Raw genomic sequence first — 20,174 nt, forward strand, 5'->3', positions numbered from 1 at the left:
ACGGGAGAAGCTCACATTTCTTTAGTTTTGGAACGATAACAAATTCATTTTATTAAGAAAGAGGACAAAAATGGAGTCTACATAGGCAACCAATAGTCTGCCACGGTAGTGATCCATTTTTCCTTCCCAACATAGTTCATCAAAAAGTTTAGGGAGGCTTATTTTAGAATTGAGTCTTTTCTTAATCAGTATTGCCCCGCAGCTAAGTGTCAGCTCCAGGTAGGGAGCCGCACTGGGTCCAACACAGATGGAATTTTAAGATCCAATGTCACAAACTGGAGTAAGGAGGACAGCTGGACACTGGACTGAGAACAGTAACAGCAAAAAGGCATATAAGGTAAGGCTGTGGGACACTGGTGAGCTGAACAGACTTACTGGTCTTACATATTGAGATACTAAGAGATTGACTGGCTGAAAATGAGTCTGCAGCTTATTAACCCATCCCGACAACCCAGGAGGTGACAAGGCTGAGAATGAAAGGCTAACATGCTAATATGATGGAACATAGACACGAGAGGGCTAAAAACATGAATGACTTTGTTGAGCTACTGAAAATATGTTGGAAACATCCCACCCTGAGATTTTACTTTTGAGACACTTTTGGAATAATTAAGGTAATTTTGGTTAAATTGCATAATTACATACATCACATATATAATTTTACATATATGGGTTCATTGTATTGTTGCTGTTTAGTCGCTAAGTTGTGTCTGACTCTTTTGCAACCCCATGGACTGAGGCCTGCCAGGCTCCTCTGTCCACGATATTCTCCATGAAAGAATGCTGGACTGGGTTGCCATTTACTTCTCTAGGAGATTTTCCCTGACCCAGGGATCAAACCCATGTCTCCTGCATTGGCAGGTGGATTATCTGCTGCTGAGCTACCAGGGAAGCCCCCATATGGGTTCATATTGTACATATATTGTTTTGAAAACTATTTACTCAGCTGTACATCTTAATATGTTTCCATATCAAACAACACAGATTTCACTTTATTTACAGATGTGCCATAATTTATTTAAATCAACCCTCTACTGAACAGTTTTTGGTATAATACATTTTTAAGTACAATGAGTTTTAATTGGTCTCCCAATCATCCATTAATTTTAACTCACTACACTCAATATTCGGAGAAGGCAATGGCAGCCCACTCCAGTGCTCTTGCCTGGAAAATCCCATGGATGGAGGAGCCTGGTAGGCTGCAGTCCATGGGGTCGCTAGGAGTCGGACACGACTGAGCGACTTCACTTTCACTTTTCACTTTCATGCATTGGAGCAGGAAATGGCAACCCACTCCAGTGATCTTCCCTGGAGAATCCTAGGGACAGAGGAGCCTGGTGGGCTGCCGTCTACGGGGTCAAACAGAGTCGGACACGACTGACACGACTTACCAGCAGCAGCAGCATACTCAATATTGCCAAGATAATCTTACAATCCCATTTTGAAACTGCCAAATACTGATTGCCAACAGAACTAAATCCCTTAAATTTAAAATTGAGTCTCTCTTTATAGACAGTTTTCTAGCTAGTTCTGACTTTATTCGTCACTATCTTCTAATAAGAACCTTCTATCATGGACAAACATTTTACTCACCAAAGAATGCGTCTGCACTCTTGTTTCCTTACCTTTGCTCAAGGTATATTTTATGGACAGTGTTCCTTCTCTTCATCAGGAATCTTTGTCATCAGACTATCTTTCCATTAATGTTTCAGAAAATTCCCCCAGGGACTATTAAGAATACAAAGACAGTTCTTAAAGTTCAATGAAGTATATTTCCTTCTAGATCAGGACTATCTAATAGAATAAGATGCAAGTAAACGATGCAAGTGACACATGTAATTTAAAATTTTTCTAGTAAGTAGATTAAAAAGTAAAATTGAACAAGTGAAATTTAACTCAATTATCTACCAAATATTATTTCAACACATCATTAGTGAAAGAATTACGCTATTTTATGCTTTTTCTTTGTACTAAGTCTTTAAAATCTGATGTGTATTTCACACTTAACTGTATTTCTGAAATTGGACTAGCTACAAGTATGATAGTGAAAGTTGCTCAGTCCTGTCCCACTTTTTGCTACCCCATGGACTATACAGTCCATGGAATTCTCGGGGCCAGAATGCTGGAGTGGGAAGCCGTTCTCTTCTCCAGGGGATCTTCCCAACCCAGGGATCGAACCCAGGTCTCCTGCATTGCAAGTGGAGTCTTTACCAACTGAGCCATCAGGAAAGCCCAAGAATACTAGAGTGGGTAGCCTATCCCTTCTTCAGGGGATCTTCCTGACCTAGGAATTGAACTGTGGTCTCTTGCATTGCAGGCAGATTCTTTTACACCTGAGCTACCAGGAAAGTGCATTACAAGTATACGAATTTATATTTGGCTAGTGGCTACCCTACTGGACAGGGCAATTCTAAACACAGTCTATTTTCAATTTCCTTCTTATCCCTTAAGTCTCTGAAACTGTGATGAGAACAATGTCATGTGAACTCCTAAAACTTATTGCTACCACCTCGCTTTATCATCTGGCCTTCCTTGCATTTTTTACCTTTTGATGCATTTGTTTCACAGCTAACTTGTAAATTCTAAGGCTGGAACCATGAACTGATTGACTTTTCAGGTTGTAAACATCTTTAACAAAACCATCAACTAATTCTTCTCTTGATGCCTGGCTCTCCTGTACCTAGGTCCTGTTAAGTAAACCTTCACAATCTACTTAAAAGTCAAATCCAGTGGTCAAGGCAACCATGTAACCTAAAGCAGACACCTTCTCTGGTGAGTGCCAGAAGGGAATCTTCTCAGGATCTGAAATCTGTTTCTCTCAACTCTGCATCTCTTGAGACCACATGAACCAAATCTATGTCACATGACAAGTTTTTACATATTTGGAGACAGTCCCAGTAGCTTCTGTTCTTCTATGAGAATCTTCCCAAGTTCAGATAATACTTCATTTGTCATGGTTTTGAGAATTCGTCATCATTTTGCTCTTCTTTTAAATAGTTCCAGCATCTTTGAGGTCTTCTTGAGGTATTTGGTCTAGAACTGAAGAGCAGAACCCCAGAAGTAATAGTTGGGCCAGTTAAATGTATAACTAGATCATTACTGGCAGCCTCCATAAAACACGGTTCTATGAGGCATCAAGACACATTCCTTACAAGAGTGTGTTTGGAAGAGAAAGAAGGAGCCACAACACATTATTAGCTCATACCACCTTTGCGTGCTCGGCTTTTTTAGTCTAGAATCGTACACACATGCGAAGAGCTGACTCATTTGAAAAGACCCTGATGCTGGGAAAGATTGAGGGCAGGAGGAGAAGGGGACGACAGAGGATGAGATGGTTGGATGGCATCACCGACTCAATGGACTTGAGTTTGGGTGGACTCCGGGAGTTGGTGATGGACAGGGAAGCCTGGCGTGCTGCGGTTCATGGGGACGCAGAGAGTCGGACACGACTGAGCAACTGAACTGAACTGTACACACATACTTGAGGTTAGTTTTTCTTAACCTCTTCCTGATTTGCAACTGAGCCAGGTAATCTCCAGGCATTTTGTTTTTGGTGGGGTTCGTCAGACAAAAGGACCAACTAGAAGACATAACTTTGAGAAAACTAAACTGAGAATCAGAAAGCTTAAGGAAGGCGGAACTTGAGAGCAAGGAATCATGTATAAAGTGACCAGTGGCCAGGGTTGCTGGCTGGTGATGACAATGGCAGTTAACTTGGTTCTTCGCTCATACTCAGGACTCCTCTCTTATTTATTTGTAATAAGCATTATTTCCTCCAGGTCTTCGTCCGACACGACTGAGCGACTGAACTGAGTCTCCAGGTCTTTGCCTTAGAAATGGGCGAGAAGATAAGGCCGATCCAAGTATAATAACTGCAAAGAAAGACGCTCAGGTAATTTGGAGGTGGCCGGAGAGGCGTGGTGACGGCAACCTGCTGCTGCTGCTAAGTCGCTTCAGTCGTGTCAGACTCTGTGCGACCCCACAGACGGCAGCCCACCAGGCTCCCCCGTCCCTGGGATTCTCCAGGCAAGAATACTGGAGTGGGTTACCATTTGCTTCTCCAATGCATGAAAGTGAAAAGTGAAAGTGAAGTCGCTCAGTCGTGTCCGACTCCTAGCGACCCCATGGACTGCAGCCTACCAGGCTCCTCCGTCCATGGATTTTCCAGGCAAGAGTACCGGAGTGGGTTGCCATTGACCTACACACCCGGAATCCCAGGATTCCTTCAGCTCCACCCCGCCCGCACGCGTGCCCGCCCAAGAGCCCGCCCTCGCAGTTGGCCGGGTCCGGATCCGAGCTCCGCGGGCAGGAGGCGGGGCGGCGGCGCGCGCGCGCGGGCGGGGTGGAGCTGAAGGAGCCGACGTGCGACGTTGGCGCCGCTGCCGGCGGGTGACGTGTAGGCCCGCGTCTCCTCCGCCCCCTCCCTGCTTGCCGGGTCTGTGGGTCTGTCCCCTGGTCGAGCCGTCTTCGTGGACCCTGCCCCAGGACTGGGAGGGATCCGGCTAGGCCGGCGTGGAGTGCGGACGAGGACGCGGCGGGGAAGTTGTCCTCTGGCCTTCTCTGCCCTGCCCTCTGCCCCCCACCCGGCGTGGGAAGTAAAGATCAAACCGAAAGGGAGGGAGACAGGAGCTGGCAGAGTGATGGGAAGCTCTTGAAGCGGGGCCGAAGGTGAGGATGGGGACCTGGGAGGAGAAGGGGAGCTGCGGCCCGGGGAAGCCGGCGGGAGGCGGGGCCAGGGCGCCCCAGGTGCGATTGTCTTTCGGCCCCGGAGGCGAGCCCGGACCTGTCATTCCTCTCTGGGCCTGAGACTTTTCCGTGGTCTCGGATAGTCTCGTCCTGCTCAGGAAATTTGTAGGGTGGGGGTGGGGATCAAAACATGAACACGGCCACATGTTGCCAAGGTGTTAGGCCACAAGGCGAAGACCAGATGCGTGCTTTTTTCCCCTGTGCGTGAGTAGTTTGTTTTCATTAGTTTTCTTTTTTCTTTGCAAAAATGTAATAACTTTTTCATTTTCTTTACGTGGACTTCGGAGAGAAATCAACTTACCAGTATTTTTTACTTTCACACTGAACAGTAAATAAACTGGATAGGGAGTGGACCATGGTGAATTGTGGGTGAATTTAGCAATCGAGGAATCTAGAATGTTATTTTGAAGAAAGTGTGTTGTATGTGCGAGCATGCTGCGATGTCGTGGGTACGTGGGCAGTTTTTTTATTTTAAATAGGCTTCTTATCACACACTAACTTGTTCACTGATTGCAGTGTGCTCATGTATTTGCTCTCTGGTTTAAAAGAAACGTCATTTTAGCGCTAGCTAAAAGTTTAATACGAATGGCATGACATGTGCAGTTCAAACTAGTAATCTCATTTTCTTTCTTTACCTAAGTAAAATTAGACTTGAGTAGCTGTTGTCTCCATCACCACATTTCATGTTTCATAGACTGAAATCATCTTTCCGACTTTTCAAAATGTTCTTAAAAGTTGAGGATTCAGCTTTTGATTCCAGTCTGGATTGTGCTCCTGTTCATATATCTTTTATTTTTAATCGTGGTTATAATATTCTTGCATAAGAAAAATGCTCTTTAGAGATGCCAGTTAAGTGTAAGCTAAACAGTGTTATTGGAGTGAATTGGGGCTTCCCTGGTGGCTCAGAGGGTAAAGCATCTGCCTGCAATGCGGGAGACCTGGGTTCAATCCCTGGGTCGGGAAGGTCTACTGGAGAAGGAAATGGCAATCCACTCCAGTACTGTTGCCTGGAAAATTCCATGGATGGAGGAGCCTGGTGGGCTACAGTCCATGGGGTGGCAGAGTCGGACACGACTAGGCGACTTCACTTATTTTCTTTCTTTAATTTTTCATGGCTTATCATTGTGATCCCTGCTGTATAATTTTAGTTTTCTTTCATTCATCATTCACTTATTTATGTCTTTCTATGTGCCAGGCACTATGCTAGGCCTAGGCAGTCAAGAGAGACAGGATGTCTGTACTTAGGAAACTTTCTATAGCCCTTCCTCCTTCTAATAGAGAATCTTGATTAGGGTTCCTCCTCATGCCACGGATATCTAGTTGACAAAAGCAAGGCTTTTTGCAAGAAAAAGTTACTGTCAGTGTTTATATATAAAGTGGCATTGAAAGAGGAGCAGATCATTTTACTTGAACAGCATGACTTGTTTTGTTTTTGATCAAAAAGATAGTATGCATGCTTGTGTTTTGCCGGTTAAGAGGAGTAAGTTTTCTTTTGGACAAGTTGACTTAATTATAAAATTCAGAATTAGAAGTCAGTTTATACCTGAAAAATAATACTTAAACATTAAAAATGTTTTTAAAGTAATTTTTCCAGTTTTTACGTTGGTCTGTTGGTCTATGTGTTAATAACTTGTAATTCATTAGAGTAATTCATAGTAGTTCTATGCACAGAGCATTTTCATCAGAAATATGTATAATACTTGTTGACTGAAGTGAATTTATTGTCCAATAATACCTTCCATGGGGCAGTAGTTAACATAAGCCTTTTTAGTACAGAATAGTCTTGATGTGTTGTTAATGTTCAGTCAGTAAGTTGTTTACCATTCTTTTGTGACCCCGTGGACTGCAGCGTGTCAGACTTCGCTGTCTTGATGTAATGTGGCACAGTTTTCAACTTTGAGCAGATGTCTACCTGAAACTGAAATTGTAGCAAACACATTTATGGAAAGAAAAAGTGCTTAGTTACCAAGGAAGAGAGAATAAAGTATTTGGGTTTGCTCAGTTGTGTTCTGTTCTTTGTGACTCCCATGCAATGTTGTCTGCCAGGCTCCTGTGTCCATGGAATTTTCTAGGCAAGAATACTGAAGTGGGTTGCCATTTCCTACCCAGGGTTGAACCTGTGTCTTCTGTATTGGCAGGTGGATTCTCTACCATTGAGCTACCTGGGAGTATATGATTAATAATTATCCAAAGGCAGACTTTACGTGTCTATCTCCTACATTATACTCTAAAGTTACTTAAAATAGTTACTTATTTCTTTTGCCTGGTATAATATCTGGCACATGGTTGACAGACCCATGTAAATATTCATTCATTCAATATATACCATCTCATTTGAGTATTTTGTGGTTAGATGAGCAAGTGAATATTTTTGAGTGAGTTTGTCTACTGTTTGTTCATTTTCCTGCTGTGTTGGCCTATAATAATGTCTTATAGACATATTTATATTTCTGAAACTCTATGTGTTTCAGAGTTAGTGCAGTTAAACTTGTTCGAGTATTATGGTTTAATCAGATTATTCAGCCTGAAAGGGGCATAAAAAAATCATTTTGTAACCCTCTTTATTTTATTGATCAGAAAATTGATACCTTGAGAAGTTAACTGGTTTTCTGCCATCAAACAAATTGGCCTCTGAACTAATTTACCTCTATTTTTATTCTGTTTCTTCCCACTGCATTCTACTTCTAAGAAATTGTTATTTGAGTAGAATAACCCTTGGGGATCTTTGTAAATTAGATTCCCATTTTGTCTTCCTGGTGTTGGAGTCTGGGGTTAGTTTTTCTCCATTTCTGTGATTTCCTCTTGAAGGAGAATTCATAGGAATTGCATTTGTTATCAAAGGTTTGAACTGACATGGAAAATAAGGGTGGGAAGTTGGAAAGATACATAATTTAAAAATGTAATATGTAAGAAATTTTCAGGTAATAATAAAATTCTTGGGATATGTTTTAATAAGATAACTGGGAAGAAATGTTTATATTTGAAGAAGAAAAAGTTCACAGCTACTTATTTAATGACTAAACCAGAGATTGTCAAACTACTAAATCATAATTTTCGGAAGTGGTGTCTGGAAATGTCTATTTTCAAGTGAATTCCCAATGATTCCAGTGCAACCAATTCATATTGTTGAAGGACTTCATATTAAAGCATATGAATTCAAGAGCCTCTTAATTGTAGATAATATCTATTAAACCAGAACTTCAAAAGAAGGAAGGTAATTTTATCTTAGGATTGTGGAGTAGTTAGAGAGGCAGTTGATAATGTTTTCCAGCATTTTCAAAGACTTGCCAGGTTAATTTCAAATGAAGTGAGTGACCAGCAAGTTCCTCAGTTGTGTGTAGCTAAGAAATGTGGCATATGAATTTGATAAAGGAAAACTACATTCCATTTCAAGGGAGGAAATTCTTGTTTACTGATGAGACAATTTGGGTTTGCCAAAAAATTCTTGAAAGTGCATAAAGTGTTCAACAGGCTAATCAAATGTAACAATATAAAAATGGTAAATTCTACTCTTATTTATAAATACAAATAGATACAGCTTCATCTTGATTTAAGAGATTTAATTATAAAATTCTACATAAATAATTTATAAGAAATTAATGTGAAGGGCAGGTCACAGTTTGCAAAAGTGATTTCAGTGCACCTTTTTCTAGTGCACATGCCTTTTCTAAAATGTTCGGTTCCGTCGCTCAGTTGTGTCCGACTCTTTGTGACCCCATGAACCGCAGCATGCCAGGCCTCCCTGTCCACCTACCATCTTACTTGGGTTTCTCTCACCTTGGATGTGGGATATCTCTTTGTGGCTGCTCCAATAAAGTGCAGTCGCTGCTCCTTACCTTGGACGTGGGGTAGCTCCTCTCAGGCGCCGCCCCTGACCTCAGGCGTGGGGTGGCTCTTGCTTTAAGTAGTACCTCTGTCACCAAGGGGGCCCATTAAACATTCTTTCTGAGCATTCTTTAATGAGTGAAGGAAGCTTTGCAAAAATATTAGCAATGCTTTTACTCTGGGGACTGGAGAGGTAAGGAATAACCTAACGATCACTTCTGGAAGACTTCACAGTAATACTCTGAGTACACATCATTGAATAGATATTTATTGAGTTCTTTGGCACAGGCCAAGAACTTTGCCAGGTACCAAAGAGATGAAGATATACATTACTTATTCCCTCTTGGAGATTATAGTCAAGATGTTGGCTCTGTGAGAGTGTTCAGTGTAATTCCTTAAGGCAAGGACAAATACTAATGCATGGCCACTGACTGCTCTCCTAGCCATCTGAAGTTAGAAAAGTAGAGGCCCTGTCGCTGATTAAAAAGGTGAAAAAGCTGTTATCGTAAGTCAGAGATTTTGGCAATCAGCTCAGAAAGAAAACTGAGTGGGTTTTAGAGAGGTTTAAGGTTGCTTGACTTAACACCAAGCTTTGAGAACTCTTCTATTTGTATTTATTAGAAACAGAACACTGGAAAAACACAGCTTAAATTCTAAATCCCAGGATATTTTACTACATTTCTTGACAGCGTTTGGCATAGTTGACCATATTGCTTGTTTAAAACTTATCCTTCCCTTATCCTAACCCCAGTCTGGCCTTACTTGACCTTCTGCTGTTCAGAATCTCCTTTATAGACCTTACCCCACCCCTACCCCTGCTATTTTTTCTGTAAAGACTTGTGTTTCTCCACCTTCTGCTGTCTTGTCTTCTTTAGTCTTCATGTAAATCCTTGGATGATTTTCAGCTGTTCCCATGGTATTCCTTATGATTCTCATGTTTATATTCAGACCTCTCTCCTGAATTTCACACCTGAATATTCAGTCCCTGCTGGCCATTTTTACTTGAATGTCATATGGACATCTTAGATTCACTCTGTTTGAGATTGAACTCATGATATTCTGGTCTAGTTTTGTGAATTATATCATCACCTGATCTGTCAACGTGGAAGTTAACTGTGGTCCTTGCCTCCTTCCCCACCACAGATAAAAATAATCAGCCTAAGCCAAATAGATTTGATTGGATTCTTCCACTTTCCTCTAATTCACTACCATTACAGTTCAGGAACTCTCATCTCTTCTTCTGGATTACTCTAACAACCTCATAGTGTCTTTCTGCTTCAGGTCTTGCCTTCCTGTGGTCCGTTTTCTTCTCTGCAGTCATAGTGCGTGTGTGCGTGCTTAGTGGCTTCAGTCGTGTCCAACTCTGTACGACCTTATGGACCATGGCCTGCCAGGCTCCTCTGTCCATGGGATTCTCCAGGCAAGTAATCCCTGTTAAACACAGCTCAAGTCAATAACTCTTTCGGAGATTTCTTTTACTATTAAAAGAGTTTCCGAGCAACATGACTTACAAGGCCCTGATGACCTTGTTCCCACCTGTCTCTCCAGCCCCATCTCCTGCCACATTACATACTCCTTGACTACTATCCTTCAGTCATCTATTTAGTTCTTTGAATGTGGAATGTTCTCACCTCTCATCAGTATGTGTACCTGATTGACTCCTCATCCCTGTTGTCTCAAGTAAGGAAGGTACTTTTTCTTCCCGGTTTCCTTTTCTGCTAGGCTGGATGCACCTGCTTTGTGTTCCAAAAACGCTCATTACTGCCCTCTTTGAGAGCCAGCAGTCTTACTCTGTATTGAGATAGCTTATCTCATTGGGTTGTCTTCTGCACCAGATTGTGAGATTACCCTCCTGAAGTTTACTCCTTCAGCCCTGGGCACCTGGTGCCTCTCAGGTCACTGCAGCTGCCCTCATAGATGGTCACTTAAGTGTCACCACTACAGACTTGTCTAATCTTTTACTTTGTGTTCATTCTTGTCATTTAAACTTTTAAATAGTTGATACCTATTAAAAAAATCTGGAGATCTCTTATTAACTTTTACTCTTAAGAAGATACAGTATTTACCAAAAGAGTTAGGGAAGACAGATATTTGAATATTCAGAGTAGTGTTTCTAAATACAGGATACAGAGTTAAATTGGATTTCAGGTAAGCAACAGTGATTTTTTTTTTTTTTTTTTTAGTATAACTATATCCCATTTAAGAATGTCTCAAATATTGCATAGGACATATTATACTAAAAGAATGATTTATTAAACAACCTGAAATTCAAATTTAATCCTGCATTTTATATTTTTATCTGGCAACTGTAACTTACAAAAAAATTTGTGTGATTCTTAGCCTGAGAGCATAGACACAAAGGTAGATTGGGTCTCTTGAAAATGTAATCCTGATGTTAATCATACATTAACTCCAGTGATCAAGAAGAGAGAGGTGTCTCAAGAAACTGATGCTGTGCCTGAGTATTTTTTTAAAATATAAGTTGAACAATGGAGAAAGAGTACAAAAACTAAGAATGAATTAAAGAAAAGTGAATTTGTAGAACCTGTGATGTGAATCCTTGAAGAAACACTGAGGATAGCGAAACAGTTTTTAAGCTACATTTAGCAGTGTATTTCTTGGGGCAATTACTAGGATGTTAAAAGAGAAAATAGATTTAATTAACTGCTAAATTCTCTTCCATCTTTTATGCTAAGGAGAATGGACTCTGGATTGAAAATGGCAGAATTAATTTGGTTAAATGGAATTGAAGTACATTATGGGTGGCAATATTAAAAGAGCGCCCAGGTGTTCAATGTTAAGTCTCATAAGCCAGAGCATTTTCAGGAATGCTTTTAGAAGCTGCGATTTGCTAGACATTCAGTTTGATGCTTTCACAATTCTTCTGTTTCTTATTAGGCTTCTGTGTTTATTTAAAACTTAATTAGGGAGGGAGGTTCAAATGGGATATACATACACCTATGGCTGATTCATGTGGATGTATGGCAGAAACCAACACAGTATTGTAAAACAATTATCCTTCAGTTAAAAATAAATAAACTTAATTAAAACCTTAGTTTTGATATATTTCCAGAATATGGAAAATGTTCAGAAAATAATGTAACACACATTGCCAAGCAGATTTAACAAGGAGTAATTTTTGCCTTGCTGCTACTGCTGCTGCTGCTAAGTCACTTCAGTTGTGTCTGACTCTGTGTGACCCCATAGACAGCAGCCCATCAGGCTCCCCCATCCCTGGGATTCTCCAGGCAAGAACACTGGAGTGGGTTGCCATTTCCTTCTCCAATGCATGAAAGTGAAAAGTGAAAGTGAAGTCACTCAGTCGTGTCCGACCCTCAGCGACCCCATGGACTCCAGCCTTCCCGGCTCCTCCATCCATGGGATTTTCCAGGCAAGAGTACTGGAGTGGGGTGCCATTGCCTTCTCCAAATTTTTTTTTTTTTTTAGTTGCTTCAATTCTTCTCTTGAAAAACGTTGCTAATTTTTTTTTCTCTTTTGTCACTTCTCTGCTGCCTCTCAATCCATTGCCTTGAAGCTGTTGTATAAAGTTCTCATGCATGTTTCGACATACTTCTGAGTGACAGGATATAAGCCAAGGCTTAATGAGGGGTATTGGTGGAAAGAAATGGTACTGATTACCTTGGTGAAGAGAACATTTAAAGTAAGATGACAGGTTTATATCTAGAAGTCACTTATGTGAACAGAGTACTCAACTTTGAAAACTCACTGACATTAGACAGTACAGATAATTTTTTTAAAGTACTTTTAAGATCAGAAATCAACATCTAGTACTTAGTGACCCAGATACTTTGTGATTTATACTTACATGGAGATTTTTATAAGCCACTGAAAAACATCGATGTTTAACCTATACAGATGTCATTTTTATTAAACAATCAATAACTACCATGATTTTCCTGGTATCTTTACTGTAAAAATGGTTAACTAGCAATCTTTAGAGGTTTCCTTTAGTAATTATGTTCTAAAAAAGGTTGGAGATGTCATTGTCAAAACTTATTTTTTTCTCTGAAATGTAGTATATATAATTGGTTGGTAAAAAAAAATGGCTTAGAAAGTTAGAATATAAGAAAGAAGGAGAAATATGGATCTGACCCTTTCAGACATCTTTCAGTTTAGGAAGCTGTGAGTAACAGAGTATGGAGTGAGAGTTCAGCTCAGAACAGGGCACACAGAAAATATTCTTATTAACTGTATTTGTCAGGGTGCATTTCTGGCTAATACAGAGTGAAAGAGAGTACCCTCTTTTAGTAATTAAGTCTTTAATTCAATAAGATTGAAACAAACAGTTCAGACTAGAATGTTAAGTAACGGTCCTGGCAATACATTGTTTCAGAAAGACTAAGTAAAGCACGCATTACATTAAATAACATGTAACTATGATAAAATTCTTATGTACTCTAATTTGTAATGCCCAATGAGTTAGTAATTTCCTTTTCTGTTTTTATATTTCTTGTTTACAACATAAATTCACCTCAGTCCTGTTGTTAATGCCTACTTTTTCTCTACTTCAGAGAGAGGGGTAGAGATTTCATCTGCTATTTCAAGGTAGTGGCAGCTTCTTTGACATAGTGTCGAGTTAGGGCTATTCAAGAATTTCCTCTACACAAAACAGTAAATAAAGATCAAAGCCATTATACTCTTTGATAAATTTTTTTTTAGGATTTGGAGTGTATAATCCTAGTTTATTTGCATGTAAAAACTATCAGATTTCTGAAAGATCACTGGAGCTCATATTTGGGAATGTGGTGGTGTTCCATATAACCGTGGTACAGAGGAACAAATGTGCAAGGTCAGGAAAATGCTTTCTCTAAACAGCTAAAGCTAACTCCAGAGCATCACTTGAGTTTTGGGTTTGGTGTATGAGGGTACCTTATGAGAGGTTTCAGTTAAATTAATCTTCTCAGGGCTCATTAGGGGACAGGAACAGAGTCCCTGAGTCGATCTTTCCAGAGGCCCATAGATTGGAGTGGAATGAGAATTTTGCCTTTTTCAGCTAATTTGGGCCGCAACCTTTTCTACTGGAACGAAAGGAAAATATGTATTGCCTTGTATGTAGTGAGTCTGCTCCACACATTTTCTGGAATACGTGTGCTGGTTTGTTCCTTGTGGGGTGTTTTTTCTGACTGTTCTTCTCATCTGTGCTGATATGTTATTCTTGCCATTTATCGTCCCAGGAATATTTAAAAGAAAAGCTTTTCTTATCCTTTGTTAAAAGTAAATATAACCTTGGAGGTCTTCTGTAGACTCTTAGGTTAATAGTTATGAGTCTGTCTAGGTTTTCTCCCCTATCTGTGGTTGGTAAACCTGGAGTTAATGTAAGTAAGTAGTTGGAGGGAAAAGTTAGAGAACAAGAATCTTGTATATATAAATTTTATTCTTAACAAGCCATTATAGATTTTGATTCATATAAAAGGTGTATATGTCGTTGTTGTTCGTTGTTCAGCCGCTAAGTTTTGTGCAACTCTTTGTGACCCCATGAACTGCAGGGCATTAGGCTTCCCTGTTCTTCACTATCTCCCAGAGTTTGCTCAGACTCATGTCCATTGAGTCAGTGATGCTATCCAACCATTTCATCCTCTGTTGCCCCCTTTTCTTCTTGTCCTTAATTTTTCCTAGCATCAGGGTCTTTTCCGGTGAGTTGACTCTTTGCATCAGGTGGCCAGAGTATTTGAGCTTCAGCATCAGTCCTTCCAATGAATATCCAGAGTTGATTTCCTGTAAGACTGACTTGTTTGGTCTCTTTGCTATCGAAGGGAATCTCAGGAGTCTTCTCCAACACCGCAGTTTAAAAACATCAACTCTTCGGTGCTTACCTTTCTTTATGGTCCAACTCTCTCACATCCATACCTGACTACTGGAAAAACTATAGCTTTGTCTATATGAACCTTTCTTGGCAAAGTAATGTCTCTGCTTTTTAATACACTAAGTTTGTCATAGGATTTCTTCCAAGGAGCAAGCATCTTTTAATTTTGTGGCTGCAGTCATCATCTGCAGTGATTTTGGAGTCCAGGAAAATAAAGTCTATCACTGTTTCCACTTTTCCCCCATCTATTTGACATGAAGTGATGGGACCAGATACCATGATCTTAGTTTTTTGAATGCTGAGTTTTAAGCCAGCTTTTTTGCTCTCCTCTTTCATGTTCATCAAGAGGCTCTTTAGTTCCTCTTCACTTTCTGCCATTAGAGTGGTATCATTTGCATATCTGAGGTTGTTCATATTTCTTCTGGCAGTCTTGATTCCAGCTTGTGCTTCTTCCAGCCCAGCGTTTCTCATGATGTACTCTGCATATAAGTTAAATAAGCAGGGTGACAATATACACCTGACGTACACCTTTCCCAATTTGGAACCAGTCTGTTATCCCATATCCAGTTCTAACTGTTGCTTATTGACCTGCATACAGATTTCTCGATGAGGCAGGTAACGTGATCTGGTATTCCCATCTCTTTAAGAATTTTCCACAGTTTGTTGTGATTCACATAGTCAAAGGCTTTAGCAGTATTCAATGAAGCACTTTTTTTTTTTTTTAATTCCTTTGCTTTTTCTGTGATCCAGTGGATGTTGGCAATTTGATCTCTGGTTCCTCTGCCTTTTCTAAATCCAGCTTGTACATCTGGAATTTCTCTGTTCACTTGCTGTTGAAGCCTTGCTTGAAGGATTTTGAGCATTACATTGCTAGCATGTGAAATGAGTGCAATTGTATGGTAGTTTGAACATTCTCTGGCATTTTCTTTCTTTGGGATTGGAATGAAAAGTGACCTTTTCTACTGCTGAGTTTTCCAAACTTGTTGGCATATTGAGTGCAGCACTAACAGCATCATCTTTTAGATTTTGATTCATGAAAAGAAATGTATATGTATGTATTTATTTATCTTTGCTGTGCTTTCTCAGTTCTCCATGTTCCAGGTGTGTTACCTAACTTGATTGGAAACTATTCAAGAGCCATTGCTTCTTGCTTAAGAATGAGTTAAGATCTAAAGTGAACTTGTTTGGTGAAGGTTATGAATAGTTACAAATTTCCCTTGAAAGTCCTTTAGGAAGACACCAGGTTGTCAAAACCTACTGTCTCTCAATATGTCATATACAGCCACACTTTTCCTCCAAACTTGGGACATATCGTAGTTTCTGAGGATGAACAAGATGAAAAAGTTGGCTTGTGTTTAATGGCCATGTATATTTTTTTAAAAAGGAAACTTGGTTTTAAACCTTGGAGTCCTGCAGTACAGCAGGATTCTCAGTTGGATAAGCATGTAATTATTGAAACAGACTTAAGGGAGCATCATATTCTTGTTGTTCACCCCCGTTCACTCAAGAGCATGTATTGAGTATGTGAAATAGTGGACAGAATCTCTAGCATTATTTTTTGTGTCTGTCTATACCTTGTATTTGGTTTCCTTTGTTTGATTCAAATAATTAATTAAATATACCTAAGATGTGACTTCACATTGACTTGTTGGTGGCATAAGGTACAAGGCAAGTAAGGAATACAAGTTCAGTACAAGTAACTAAAAGTTTTCTTTAGGATTTACCATGAAAAAAAAATCGCCCCCTTTTGAAATGGTATAGTAGAGGATTTGTATATATATATATATGTATATGTACTACCATCATGGCTCAGAGGGTAAAGTGTCTGCCTGCAGTGCAGGAGATCAGAGTTCAATCCCTGGGTGGGAAGATCCCCTGGAGAAGGAAATGGCAACCCACTCCAGTATTCTTGCCTGGAGAGTCCCATGGATGGAAGAGCCTGGTAGGCTACAGTCCATGGGATCGCAAAGAGTCGGACACGACTGAGCCACTTCACTTCACTTCATATATATATATATATATATATATATATATATATATATATATAATATCTATTAAGGCTTATTTTTCTGAATTCTAATTTTAACAGTGTTAATTATATCTATATCACAACTTGATTTTTTTTAACAGATGAATTAAAATTAAATATTTCAGCTTATTTTTTCTAAAAGGTATTGTATGTGGGCATATAATTCTGTTTTGGCTATTGAAATCTTAAATTCTAATTTTTGTTCCATTCACAGCCTCATCCATCTTTTCAGTGCTTTTATCCCTTACCTACATTATATCTCTTTTACTTTCTTTTTCCCCTCCTAATAATTACCTGGTATTCATGATCACCAACAAGCAATTGCTTGACTTTATACTTATTAGGAAATATAGTTTGTTTCTTCTTGAGTTTTTGTTATTTATTTGTAATTAAAAATACTGTAACTGTATTTTCCTAAAGTTGCTGTCAAGCAGTTGGACCCTTTTTAGAGTTGAGAAACATGGGTTTGGAATATGAAAAATAAATCTTATAATTTTTAATATGCTACTTCAGAATAATGTGTACTAGAATTCTAGCTTACAAATTATTGGTTAATATTGTTTCACAAAGGGAAATACGTTACTGTCAGATATTTTTCTTCCCTATTTGAATGTTAAAAAGGGCGGTTAACTTCTTCAAAACAGTTTCTGTTTATCTGTTTCTGTATATCTGTCAATATATCTGATTGACAGTCTACAGGCTTATTCAGATAACCATAGAGGAGTACTTCAGGGAATAGGAAAAAAAAAAAAGTGACTTCTAGGCTTTCTATCTTTTAGAAAGATAGATATATTTGTTTTGAGGGATATTTTTATTTACAAAATTTTGGTTGGAATAAAAATTACTGGGGTAGCAATTGCTTTGTAGGTCAGTTTATCTTGATAAGCCTTCGCTGTATCTTGTATCAGAAAGTTTAATAATAAACATTACGATGTCTGTCTTTAAGACCTCTTAGTTGAATGTCTTTTCCTTTTGTTTTGGACCTCAAATCCAGCACTCAATCATTTGCGCCATTTAGGCTCCACTGCCCTCCTATTGTCCCTGAGTTATCAAACCTTAACCCTATATAATGCCAACCTTTGTTCCTGTGCCAGATTGTTGCCATTCTAAATTTATGGTTTCCAATATGGGATGAGCATTCATTTGCCACCTGAAAAATCCTTTTATGATTTATTAGTCAGTTTCCTCTCATTGTTGATGGTAAGGTCAAACTTTTGCCTCTGTCTTCAAAAATTCCATCTCACTTTATTTTGGCTAGTTTTGGATCTCAAAGAAAATAGGAGTCATTTGGTGGAACTATCTTTTACCATATTTTTTTCTCTCCCTATTTACCTTCTGCTTCCCTTATAAACATATATGCACTTCTACTCACCCAGCCCGCCACACTCCTTCTATCCAAGTGGTATATCTAGACCCATGATTGTCTCTCTTGCTTTCTCAGGGACCCTACTGTCCTAAGCCATGTTCATAGTCTTTGCTTTGGTTACTCAACCTGTCTTTATTGGCTCTCATCTGATTTATAGAATTGTGCTGAACTCTCTCTTGTATTACTAAAAAGTATTAACCCTATGTTTTCACTATTTCTTGCTTTTTCTTCTCAACCACATTCCTTAAAAGAGTCGCTAGTACTCAATTTCTTCCTTTCCATTTATGTTTCACCTACTGAAATATGCTTTCTTCCACCATTTGTTTTGAAAATGTGTTTTCTAAAGTCATCTAAGACTTTAGTGGCTGAGTGCACTGGACTATGTAGCATAACATTTGAAACCTTTTCTTGTGATACCACTTTCTTTATATGACAGCTCTTTTTTGATCCTTTAGGACTCTGTCCTTGGCCCTCTACTGTCTACTCTCAAGAGGTTTTTAGGGATACATGGATGGATTTCATGGCTGTCGTGCATCCTCTGAAATGAATTACAAAATGTTTGTACGTGTGTATGTCTGTTTTCTTAGGGAGAGAGTCTGCAGGTTTATATAAATAATTTCACATAAAGTAGTATGTTCAACCATGCTTTTAACTACATTGAAGGGATAACACTAAATTCTGTCCTTCTAGCCCCAGACCTCTGATAGGAAACCCTAAACCGTATATCCCACTTGATGGCCCATGATCAAAACTTTCCAAAGCAGAACTAATCATCTTTCCTCTTCCAGTACGCCTTCTCTACATACACACTCAGCTATTCTGCCTTTCATGAGCTAGAAAGGTGGGGGTCCTGCCTCTTTCACCTTCATCCTCACATCCTGTCCATGAATTTCTTCTGTCTCCCAAATAAAAACATTTCTTAAATCCATCCTTTTCTGTCTTTTCTTGCTTCAATTGTATCCTCTGTTTTTCACCTAGTTTATTGAAATAAATTTCCAAATAGTTTGCTTGTCTCCAATTTGACCTCACCTTTAATCTGTTCACTACACTTAAATCTGAGTCATTTTTCTACAATATGTTACATTTTTTAGCAGGACAAAAAGTGCTTAAATTGAAACATGCTGTTGGGTCTCTGCTTACATCTTTAATTTCATGAGTCTCCAAATGAACTATTTTATAGGTTTTTTTAAGCAATAATCTGTTGGTTTAGTTTTCTTCTTTATATATTTACCTTGGAATAACCTTTTTTCCCCACTCAAGTCCTTTAAAATCTCAGTTTCCTTCCTTCTTACCTACTTTCGTTTCCACCTTCTTAGGTGTTTCTCCCTTGTCTTCCTACAGTTATATCTGCATAATTTTTGCAGCTGTTTTTCTTTCTTTTCAGCTGTTTATCTAGGGTAAGAGGCAGTCATACAAGAACTGTTTTTTCTTTTTCCCCCTTTTTAAATTTCTAGATCCTTGCAGGGTATCTAATACATTGTAGGTGATCTATAGATATTTGTTGATTAAATGAATAACCATAAGATTGAAAATTTATTTTTTCAATTTGAACTTTATGCATTTCAGATACCCTTAAATGTTTGGCGATCTTTTTACTGGTATAGGATACAGTGGGTTTTGAAGAATAGAGTTCTGTAAGGCTTATTTATACCCAGTGCTTAACACAGTTCCTGCTGGATAGGAGATCCTAAAATATTTGTGAATAAATGATTTACAGGTAACTATGAAGAAGTGAACTATTATATTTTACAGTGGTGGTCATTTAACTTGAGGAATAAAGTAGATAAAACCAAATAAAAAAAAATCAAGGAATGTGCTTTACTTCATTTTTTGAGACATATAATTCATACTGATTATGTTGATGATCCCTCGGGGAGCTTTAAAGTTTCCCGTTAGTGTAGAGTCTAACAGTGTGACCTCAGTACCGGGCCCTACTATTATTAGATCTCTTCTTAGAGTTTGGGTGTGAGCAGTTTGTTGTTTTGTTAGGATTTGTTGGATTGGTGAATTTGAATAAAAATCAATGAAGTCTTACTCCTTGCTTTTTATTTTTATTTTTAATTTTTTAAATTTTATTTTATTTTTAAACTTTACAATATTGTATTGGTTCTGCCATATATCGAAATGAATCCGCCACAGGCATACACGTGTTCCCCATCCTGAACCCTCCTCCCTCCTCCCTCCCCATACCATCCCTCTGGGTCGTCCCAGTGCACCATACTCCTTGCTTTTTAAAGAGAGGCACAGGACATTCAGATTACTGTGAGATATGTCAAAATAATAATGAGAGATGCCAAACTCTGTTAATTCTTAAGACCTTGCCTGAGGCAGAATATCCCATGTATCACATGTTTCTTGTTCTGATATTATATTTTGAAAGCACT

At 39.0% G+C, this 20,174-nt stretch overlaps 1 protein-coding gene across 2 annotated transcripts in view; it reads left to right on the forward strand.

Annotated features, from left to right (window-relative positions):
- Positions 1 to 4,293: 4,293 nt before the first annotated feature.
- The window catches only part of ASCC3 (activating signal cointegrator 1 complex subunit 3), a 338,200-nt gene continuing 322,319 nt past the window's right edge, over positions 4,294 to 20,174 (forward strand). Inside the window, exon 1 of one of the 2 annotated variants that reach the window (XM_086316372.1) lies at positions 4,294 to 4,668. The gene's annotated coding sequence lies outside the window, so the exon portion shown is untranslated. Of the gene's footprint in view, positions 4,947 to 20,174 lie in introns of both variants that reach the window. The other variant, XM_086316373.1, reaches the window with a different exon arrangement.

This window comes from Bos grunniens, chromosome 9 (genome assembly GCF_055505025.1).
Source record: "Bos grunniens cultivar Pamir isolate PY7600 chromosome 9, Bosgru_T2T1.0, whole genome shotgun sequence".
NCBI lineage: Eukaryota > Metazoa > Chordata > Mammalia > Artiodactyla > Bovidae > Bos > Bos grunniens.